Genomic DNA, 8,804 nt, shown 5'->3' with positions numbered 1-8,804 from the left:
AAAAGATTGCCCCTTGATTTTTGCCCTATTGATAGCTTTCCTTACTACTGAACTTTGTAGGAGATAACGATACTTGTTTTGATTTTCTTTGTTTGTTTGGGGAGGTTTTATTTCTCTTGAAAAAAGGTTGCGTCTTTGATGATTTCTTCCCGGATATACTTTGTTGCTTGATAACTTCGTTCGCTAATTAAACTGGGATGGTGCGTCTGGAAGGTGGTTATTTTGATGGTTTTTCTTGGTTTGTGGCTCGTAGCTTTCTTCTCAAAGTGTCGCTTTAGTTCAAAAAAGGATTTATTGTTTTCCTGTTAGGACGTATCGAGATGTAGGCTTGTAGGTTTTCCTGAATCCTTGTCCTATTAACTGTCTCCAAAGGATGCCCCTGGATCTTTTTGGTGTGGGTCCTGGGGTTTTCTTTTGTTGCTTGTACTGCGCTGGATTATGTTGGCCGAGTTGTTTTGATTTCGTCCGAGATATTTTTTAGTAATCCAATCTTCTTTTCTTGTTTGTAGGACTAGTTGGCCATGTCTTCTTGCAAAAATATTGTAGAGACATCCTCTAAGGTCCCTGAGGGAATGTCCGATTGGTTGGACTCCCTTGTTCTAATATGTGTTTCTGTGGTAAATGCTGAATTCTGTGTGGAGCTTAGGAAACATCACCGCCTCTGTAAGAGTAGAGATCAAGGGAATTATAAATTGGTAGCACCTAACTCCGAGGAGAGGGTTTGCTTCCCTACCATGACCCAGGGGGAGCGCCCTTTCTTTTATGCTTACGACTATTTTTTCAGTCAGTTGGACATCACTTTTCCCTTTACTTCCTTTGAGACCGATTTGTTGTGGTCGTGTAATGTAGCTCCGTCCCAGCTTCATCCGAACTCCTGGGGCTTTATTAAGATTTTTCAGCTTCTTTGCCAAGAGTTGGATGTTACTCCTTCTCAAACTCTTTTCCTTTATTTGTTTGTTTTAACTAAACCCGGGATTTCTTCAAAAAAGAAAGCCTCGTGGGTTTCTTTTAGATCTGCACAAGGACATAAGGTTTTTACCATGTATGACGAGTCCTTTAGGGACTTCAAGAATTATTTTTTCAAGGTCCGAGCTGTTGAGAGAGCTCACCCCTTTTTTCTGAAAGCAAATGATGAGCCATCCTTCCCCTTGTGTTGGCAGCAGAACGTAGTAATATCTCGATATACGTGGGAGATGCTCGATGAAATTGAGCAGGCTTTTGTAACTGTTTTGGAGGACCTTTGGGGGGAACCTCCTCATCTGGATACTAAAAAATCTTTGGGGGACCCCTCCCTTGTTCGAACTGCATTGGGTATTACTTGATATATATATATATATATATATATTGCTTCTTGTTTTTACTTTGCTTTCTTCCTTTTTCCTGGTTTGTAAAACTGCTGGTTTTCATTTTTCAGAGATGGCCAAGAATAACGACGCGATGAAGGCTTTCAAAAAGGCAAGAAAGGCTACTGTAGCTCAGAACATCTCGACCAAGACGGATGGGGAAGGGTCTTCTCAGACAACGTCGAAACCGTTTGTGCCGAGCTCTCCTGGACCGAGGAGAATGATCCCTACTCCTCGAGTCGGTTTAGTAGATCCTCCACAGTCTTCTGTTGCTGCCTCTGGTGCTCCTCCAAACAAAAAACAAAAAACAACTGAGCCTTTCAACCTTGATGACCCTGACTTTGACGCGGTTGAGTTTGCGATCGGTAGATTGGTCCTTATGGTACCATTCCTACCGATGATGTCTCTCTCCTTCGCCACTTAGATTTTATTACTTGGAGTAGCGTCAAGATGGCACATATGGGAGCTGCCCTATACCGAACTGCCCAAGACCTCCCTCTTCATGCTACCAAAGCTTTTATGGAGGAGGCTAAGCAAGAGTTTGACCGTATGAAGGGTTTGAAGGAGGAGCTCCAAGTGAAAGTGACCAAGCTGGAGAAGGAGTTGGAGGGCGAAAAGGCTAGTTCTATTGCCTTGGCGGCTTCTGTGAGGTTGGCTGAAGATACAGCATTGAGGCATAATGATAGCTATGTTACGGCCTACAGGGAAGTGATGCGTCTCAGGGAGGAGTTGGAGTCTGTCCGGGTTAATTATGCCGAGCTCCAGGGCACCTTGTAGGCAGCGCAACTGCTGCTTATGAGAACCTGAAGGAGTAGGTTTGAGTTCTTGCACCCGAGGTCGACCTTACTCTCTTCAGTCTGGACAATGTTGTAAAGGATGGCAAGATTGTCCCTGACGACCCTGAAGACGATGATGTTGAGCCTCCCTCTGTGCCTGCTGCCAAAGCCTCTGTGGTGCCGACTTCTTCAGTTTCTTTAGCTGAGGTTGGTCATTCCATGTCGGAACCTAATTGTCAAATCTTAAACCGGGATAATGGGACAGTGGATGCTGTGCCCATTTAGACTCGCTCTCCTTCACCTCGTGCTGCCGAGATGCCTTCGGATCTTCCCTGATTATGTAAATATTTTGTGCAGATAGCCCGACCTGTGGGCTTTTAAACTTTCTTTTTGTAATGTTTGTTGACTGTTGACACTCTTTTAGTTGCTTGTTTAGCAACTTCATTTTGAAAACAAAATAGCTTCCAAGTTCTTGGGGCTGATTTGGGTAGCCTCTTGAGCTTGTTATTATTATAACTTTATGTTTTTCATATCATGTCGGTTTTTATCTACCTTGATACCTTTTTTAGGTTTTTTGGTAGTGTTGGAGCCTTATTGCTTGACCTCTTTGGATTGCCTTTGCGTTTCATACTTGTGGTTTTGATTCCTTTGAGGTTATGGATGTTATGTCGGCTTCTAAAGTTATTTCTAGTAATCCTGTTTTGTTTGGACCTTTTGTGAGGTCTCTGCTAGGAATTACTTTTTATAACATTAGGATTTTTGGGAGGCCGACTTCGTCATGTCGGGTCCTTCTAAGTTATTTCTGTAATCCTCTTTCTTGGACCTTGTTCAGATCTCTTTCAGGGATTACTTTTATAACTTTATATTTTGGGCCGACTTTATCATGCCGGGCCCTTCTAAGTTATTTTTGTAATCCTCTTTCTTGGACCTTGTTCAGATCTCTTTCAGGGATTACTTCTATAACTTTTATGTTTTGGACCGACTTCATCATGTCGGGCCCTTCTAAGTTATTTTTGTAATCCTCTTTCTTGGACCTCGTTCAGGGATTACTTCTATAACTTTTGTGTTTTGGGCCGACTTCATCATGTCGGGCCCTTCTAAGTTATTTTTGTAATCCTCTTTCTTGGACCTCGTTCAGGTCTCTTTCAGGGATTACTTCTATAACTTTTGTGTTTTGGGCCGACTTCATCATGTCGGGCCCTTCTAAGTTATTTTTGTAATCCTCTTTCTTGGACCTCGTTCAGGTCTCTTTCAGGGATTACTTCTATAACTTTTATGTTTTGGGCCGACTTCATCATGTCGGGCCCTTCTAAGCTATAGTAATCCTCTTTTATAGGGCTGGCCAAACCTCTTTCCAGGGATTTACTTATAACTTTGGTAATTGCGACTGGTCCGACTTCTTTGCGCCGGCCAGTCTTTAAGTTATTTTTTAGCAATCCATTTTATTAAGACCTCGTCAGGTCCTTTCTATGGATCAATTTTGATAACTTCTTGCATTATTCTGTTTTCATCTTTGCCGATTTGTAGAAATTGGGTTTAATCCACGTTTGGTCGACCTTTTAATAAATTTGATTTTCATCTCTGTTGGTCTTTATCGTGATCGTGCAGTGAATTTGATTTTCACTTTCTGCCGATCTGTAGCTTTATAATCGGACGATGAATGTTTCAGATTAATGCAGCTTGCGAATTTGTAGAAGATCTAAACAGATTTTATTCAAAAGAAAATGTAAATATATACATGTGGAAGCTTTATCCCTCTAAGTTGGGCAATTTATAGATCTTGGCTTGGCGCCTCATTAAAAAATCTTTTCAGGAAAAAGAGTGCGCCTTATCCTAAGATCCTTTATCATCCCTAACTATAGTACCTTCTTAGGTTACAGGCGTGCCATGACCTAGGAAGCTCTCGCCCATCGAGTTCGGACAGTCTGTAGTAGCCCTTTCCAAGTACTTTTATAACTCGGTAGGGTCCTTTCCAGTTTGCTGCCAGCTTCCCTTCTCCAGGTCGAGTCATTCCGATATCATTTCGGATTAAGATGAGGTCATTCTAAGAAAAACCTCGTGGCACTACCCTTTGATTATATCTTGAAGCCATTCGACGTTTTAATGCCTTTTCCCTGATCCAAGTTCTTTCTTGGACTTCTAGAAGTAGGTCGAGGTCTTCCCTTTGAAGTTGGGAGTTGACTTCTTCATTATAGTGGATCACTGATAAACCACTATTTTATGGTTTATCTTGTGCTCAATTGAGTGGATTTTATCAATCTTTCATACACTTATTCATATGATTTGCATGAGTTTACGTTTTCCTTCCTGATTTTGTGCTATGATTGAAAACATGCTTCTTTGGTCTTAATTTTGATATGTTTAATCTTTTCTTATTACCATTCGATGCCTTGATATGTGTGTTAAGTGTTTTCAGAGATTACAGGGCAGGAATGACGTAGAGAATGGAAAGGAAGCATGCAAAAGTGGAAGGAATACAAGAAGTTGAAGGAACTGCAAAGCTGTCAACATGACTCTCTCGTACTAAAACGACCATAACTTGAGCTACAGAGGTCCAAATGATGCGGTTTTAGTTGCGTTGGAAATCTAACATCCGGGGCTTCGATTTGATTTATAATTTTCCATAGTGGCCATACAGATAGGCAACAGGAATGCGTGCTCCACACGAACGTGTTGCAATGACAAAAATCAGCGTGTTTGATTTCATAACCAGCGAATTCTGGGCTATTTTTGACCCAGTTCTCGGCCCAAAAAACACACATTAGAGGCTATAAAGTGGGAGAATGCATCCATTCATGACGACTAATTCATAACAATTCATACAACATTCATAATTCACAATTGTAGGTTTTAGATGTAGTTTTAGAGAGAGAGAGAGGCTCTCTCCTCTCTCTTAGGATTTAGGATTAGGATTTCTCTTAAGGTTAGGTTTATTTCTTCTCCAATTCCAGGTTCAATGTTCCTTTAATTTATGTTTTTCTTATACTTTTATTTATTCTAATACTTTTATTTGTATTTACTTATGTTCCCAAATTGGCTTATGAACCTTCCCATGTTAGATTTGAATATTCTATTTAATATAAATTGAGGTATTTCAGATTCATGATTGTTTTACTCTATTTATGATGCTTTCAATTTAATTTAGATTTATTTTCTCCTTTTGGCTTTGGTTAAGTAATTGGTAACACTTGAGTTGTCAAACTCAGCAGTTGATTGAGATTTGGGAATTGCTGATTGATTTGGATCGCTCTAAAGCTAGTCTTTCCACAGGAGTTGACTATGACTTGAGGATCAAATTAATTAATCCACTTGACTTTCCTTTATTTAGTAAGGGTTAACTAAGCGGGAGCAACCACAATTCTCATCACACCTGATAAGGATAATGGTGCACGAAATTGTGATCATCAACAATGGCGCCAAAGACTTGGAGCTCTCAAACGTGAATCACACTTTGTCACAATTCCGCACAACTAACCAGCAAGTGCACTGGGTCGTCCAAGTAATACCTTACGTGAGTAAGGGTCGATCCCACGGAGACTGTCGGCTTGAAGCAAGCTATGGTCATCTTGTAAATCTCAGTCAGGCGGATTCAAATGGTTATGGAGGATTGATAATTAAAGATAAATAAAACATAAAATAAAGATAGAGATAGAGATACTTATGTAATTCATTGGTAAAAATTTCAGATAAGCGTATGAAGATGCTTTGTTCCTCCTGAACCTCTGCTTTCCTATTGCCTTCTTCCAATCATTCATACTCCTTTCCGTGGCAAGCTTTATGTTGGGCATCACCGTTGTCAATGACTACTTCCCGTCCTCTCAGTGAAAATGTTCTACGCACACTGTCACCGCACGGCTAATCATCTGTCGGTTCTCGATCATGTTGGAATAGGATCCATTGATCCTTTTGCGTCTGTCACACGCCCAACACTCACAAGTTTGAAGCTCGTCACAGTCATCCCTTCCCAGATCCTACTCAGAATACCACAGACAAGGTTTAGACATTCTGGATCTCAGGAATGGCCGCCAATAATTCTAGCCTATACCACGAAGGTTCTAATCTTATATTAGAAACCCAAGAGATACACATTCAAGCTTATTTGCATGTAGAACGGAAGTGGTTGTCAGGCACGCGTTCATAGGTGAGAATGGTGATGAGTGTCACATAATCATCACATTCATCATGTTCTTGGGTGCGAATAAATATCTTGGAGAAGAAATAGACTTGAGTTGAATAGAAAAACAATAGTACTTTGCATTAATTCATGAAGAATAGCAGAGCTCCACACCTTAATCTATGGTGTGTAGAAACTCCACCGTTGAAAATACATAAGAATAAAAGGGTCTAGGCATGGCCGTGAGGCCAGCCTCAAACGTGAACAGGTCTCTGAAAGTATGATCAAAGTATGAAAATACAATAGCAAAAGGTCCTATTTATAGAAAACTAGTAGCCTAGGTTTACAGAAATAGGTAATTAATACAGAAATCTTCTTTCGGGCCCACTTGGTGTGTGCTTGGGCTGAGCATTGAAGCTTCCATGTGTAGAGACTTTTCTTGGAGTTAAACGCCAGCTTTTGTGCCAGTTTGGGCGTCTAACTCTAGCTTTTATGCCAGTTCTGGCGTTTTAACGCCAGAATTTCTATGCTGACTTGGAACGCCAATTTGGACCATCAAACCTTGGGCAAAGTATAGACTATTATATATTGCTGGAAAGCGTAGGATGTCTACTTTCCAACGCAATTGAGAGCGTGCCAATTGGGCTTCTGTATCTCCAGAAAATTTACTTCGAGTGCAGGGAGGTCAGAATCCAACAGCATCTGCAGTCCTTTTTCAACCTCTGAATCAGATTTTTGCTCAGGTCCCTCAATTTCAGCCAGAAAATACATGAAATCACAAAAAAATACACAAACTCATAGTAAAGTCCAGAAATATGATTTTTATTTAAAAACTAATAAAAATTAAATAAAAACTAACTAAAATATACTAAAAACAATGCCAAAAAGCGTATAAATTATCCGCTCATCACAACCCCAAACTTAAATTGTTGCTTGTCCCCAAGCAACTGAAAATCAAATAGGATAAAAGAAGAGAATATACAATGAATTCCAAAAACATCTATGAAGATTAGTATTAATTAGATGAGCGGGGCTTTTAGCTTTTTGCTTCTGAACAGTTTTGGCATCTCACTTTATCCTTTGAAGTTCAGAATGATTGGCTTCTATAGGAACTCAGAATCCAGATAGTGTTATTGATTCTCCTAGTTAAGTATGTTGATTCTTGAACACAGCTACTTTATGAGTCTTGGCCGTGACCCAAAGCATTTTGTTTTCCAATATTACCACCGGATACATAAATGCCACAGACACATAACTGGGTGAACCTTTTCAGATTGTGACTCAGCTTTGCTAGAGTCCCCAATTAGAGGTGTCCAGAGCTCTTAAGCACACTCTTTTTACTTTTGGATCACGACTTTAACCGCTCAGTCTCAAGTTTTCACTTGACACCTTCACGCCACAAGCACATGGTTAGGGACAGCTTGGTTTAGCCGCTTAGGCCAGGATTTTATCCCTGTGGGCCCTCCTATCCACTGATGCTCAAAGCCTTGGATCCCTTTTTTATTTTACCCTTGCCTTTTGGTTTAAAGGGCTATTGGCTTTTTCCGCTTGCTTTTTCTTTTTCTTTCTTTCTCTCTTTTTTTTCGCATATATATATTTTTTCTGCAAGCTTTTCACTGCTTTTTCTTGCTTCAAGAATCAATTTTATGATTTTTTAGATTATCAAATAACATTTCTCCTTTTCCATCATTCTTTCAAGAGCCAACAATTTTAACATTCATGAACAACAAATTCAAAAATATGCATTGTTCAAACATTCATTCAGAAAGACAAAAGTATTGCCACCACATCAAAATAATTAATCTGTTATAAAATTCGAAATTCATGCACTTCTTTTTCTTTTTCAATTAAAAACATTTTCCATTTAAGAAAGGTGATGGATTCATTTTCATATCTTTAAGGCATAAACACTTAGACACTAGTGATCATGTAATAAAGACACAAACATAAATAAACATAAAGCATAAAAATTCGAAAAATAGAAAATAAAGAACAAGGAGATTAAAGAACGGGTCCACCTTAGTGATGGCGGCTTGTTCTTCCTCTTGAAGATCTAATGGAGTACTTGAGCTCCTCAATGTCTCTTCCTTGCCTTTGTTGCTCCTCTCTCATGACTCTTTGGTCTTCTCTAATTTCATGGAGGATGATAGAATATTCTTGGTGCTCCACCCTTAGTTGTCCCATGTTGGAACTCAATTCTCCTAGGGAGGTGTTGATTTGCTCCCAATAGTTTTATGGAGGAAAATACATCCCTTGAGGCATCTCAGGAATTTCATGATGAGGAATTTCCTCATGCTCTTGTCCATGAGTGGGCTCTCTTGTTGGCTCCATCCTTTTTTTAGTGATGGGCTTGTCCTCATTAATGAGGATGTCTTCCTCTATATCAATTTCAGCTGAATTGCAGAGATGAAAAATGAGATGAGGGAAGGCTGAAGAGAGGAACTTTTGTGTGGTCTAGAATTTAGAATAAATTCCCGTTGCAAGTATAACTTCTAAACCAACAAAAGTCCTTTCTTACAAACGTTTTGGTTGTCACAAGTAACAAACCCCTAAATAAATTGATAACCGAAG

The sequence above is a fragment of the Arachis ipaensis genome, chromosome B03 (assembly GCF_000816755.2).
Source record: "Arachis ipaensis cultivar K30076 chromosome B03, Araip1.1, whole genome shotgun sequence".
Classification (NCBI taxonomy): domain Eukaryota; kingdom Viridiplantae; phylum Streptophyta; class Magnoliopsida; order Fabales; family Fabaceae; genus Arachis; species Arachis ipaensis.
Note: the sequence above shows the minus strand (reverse complement) of the source record.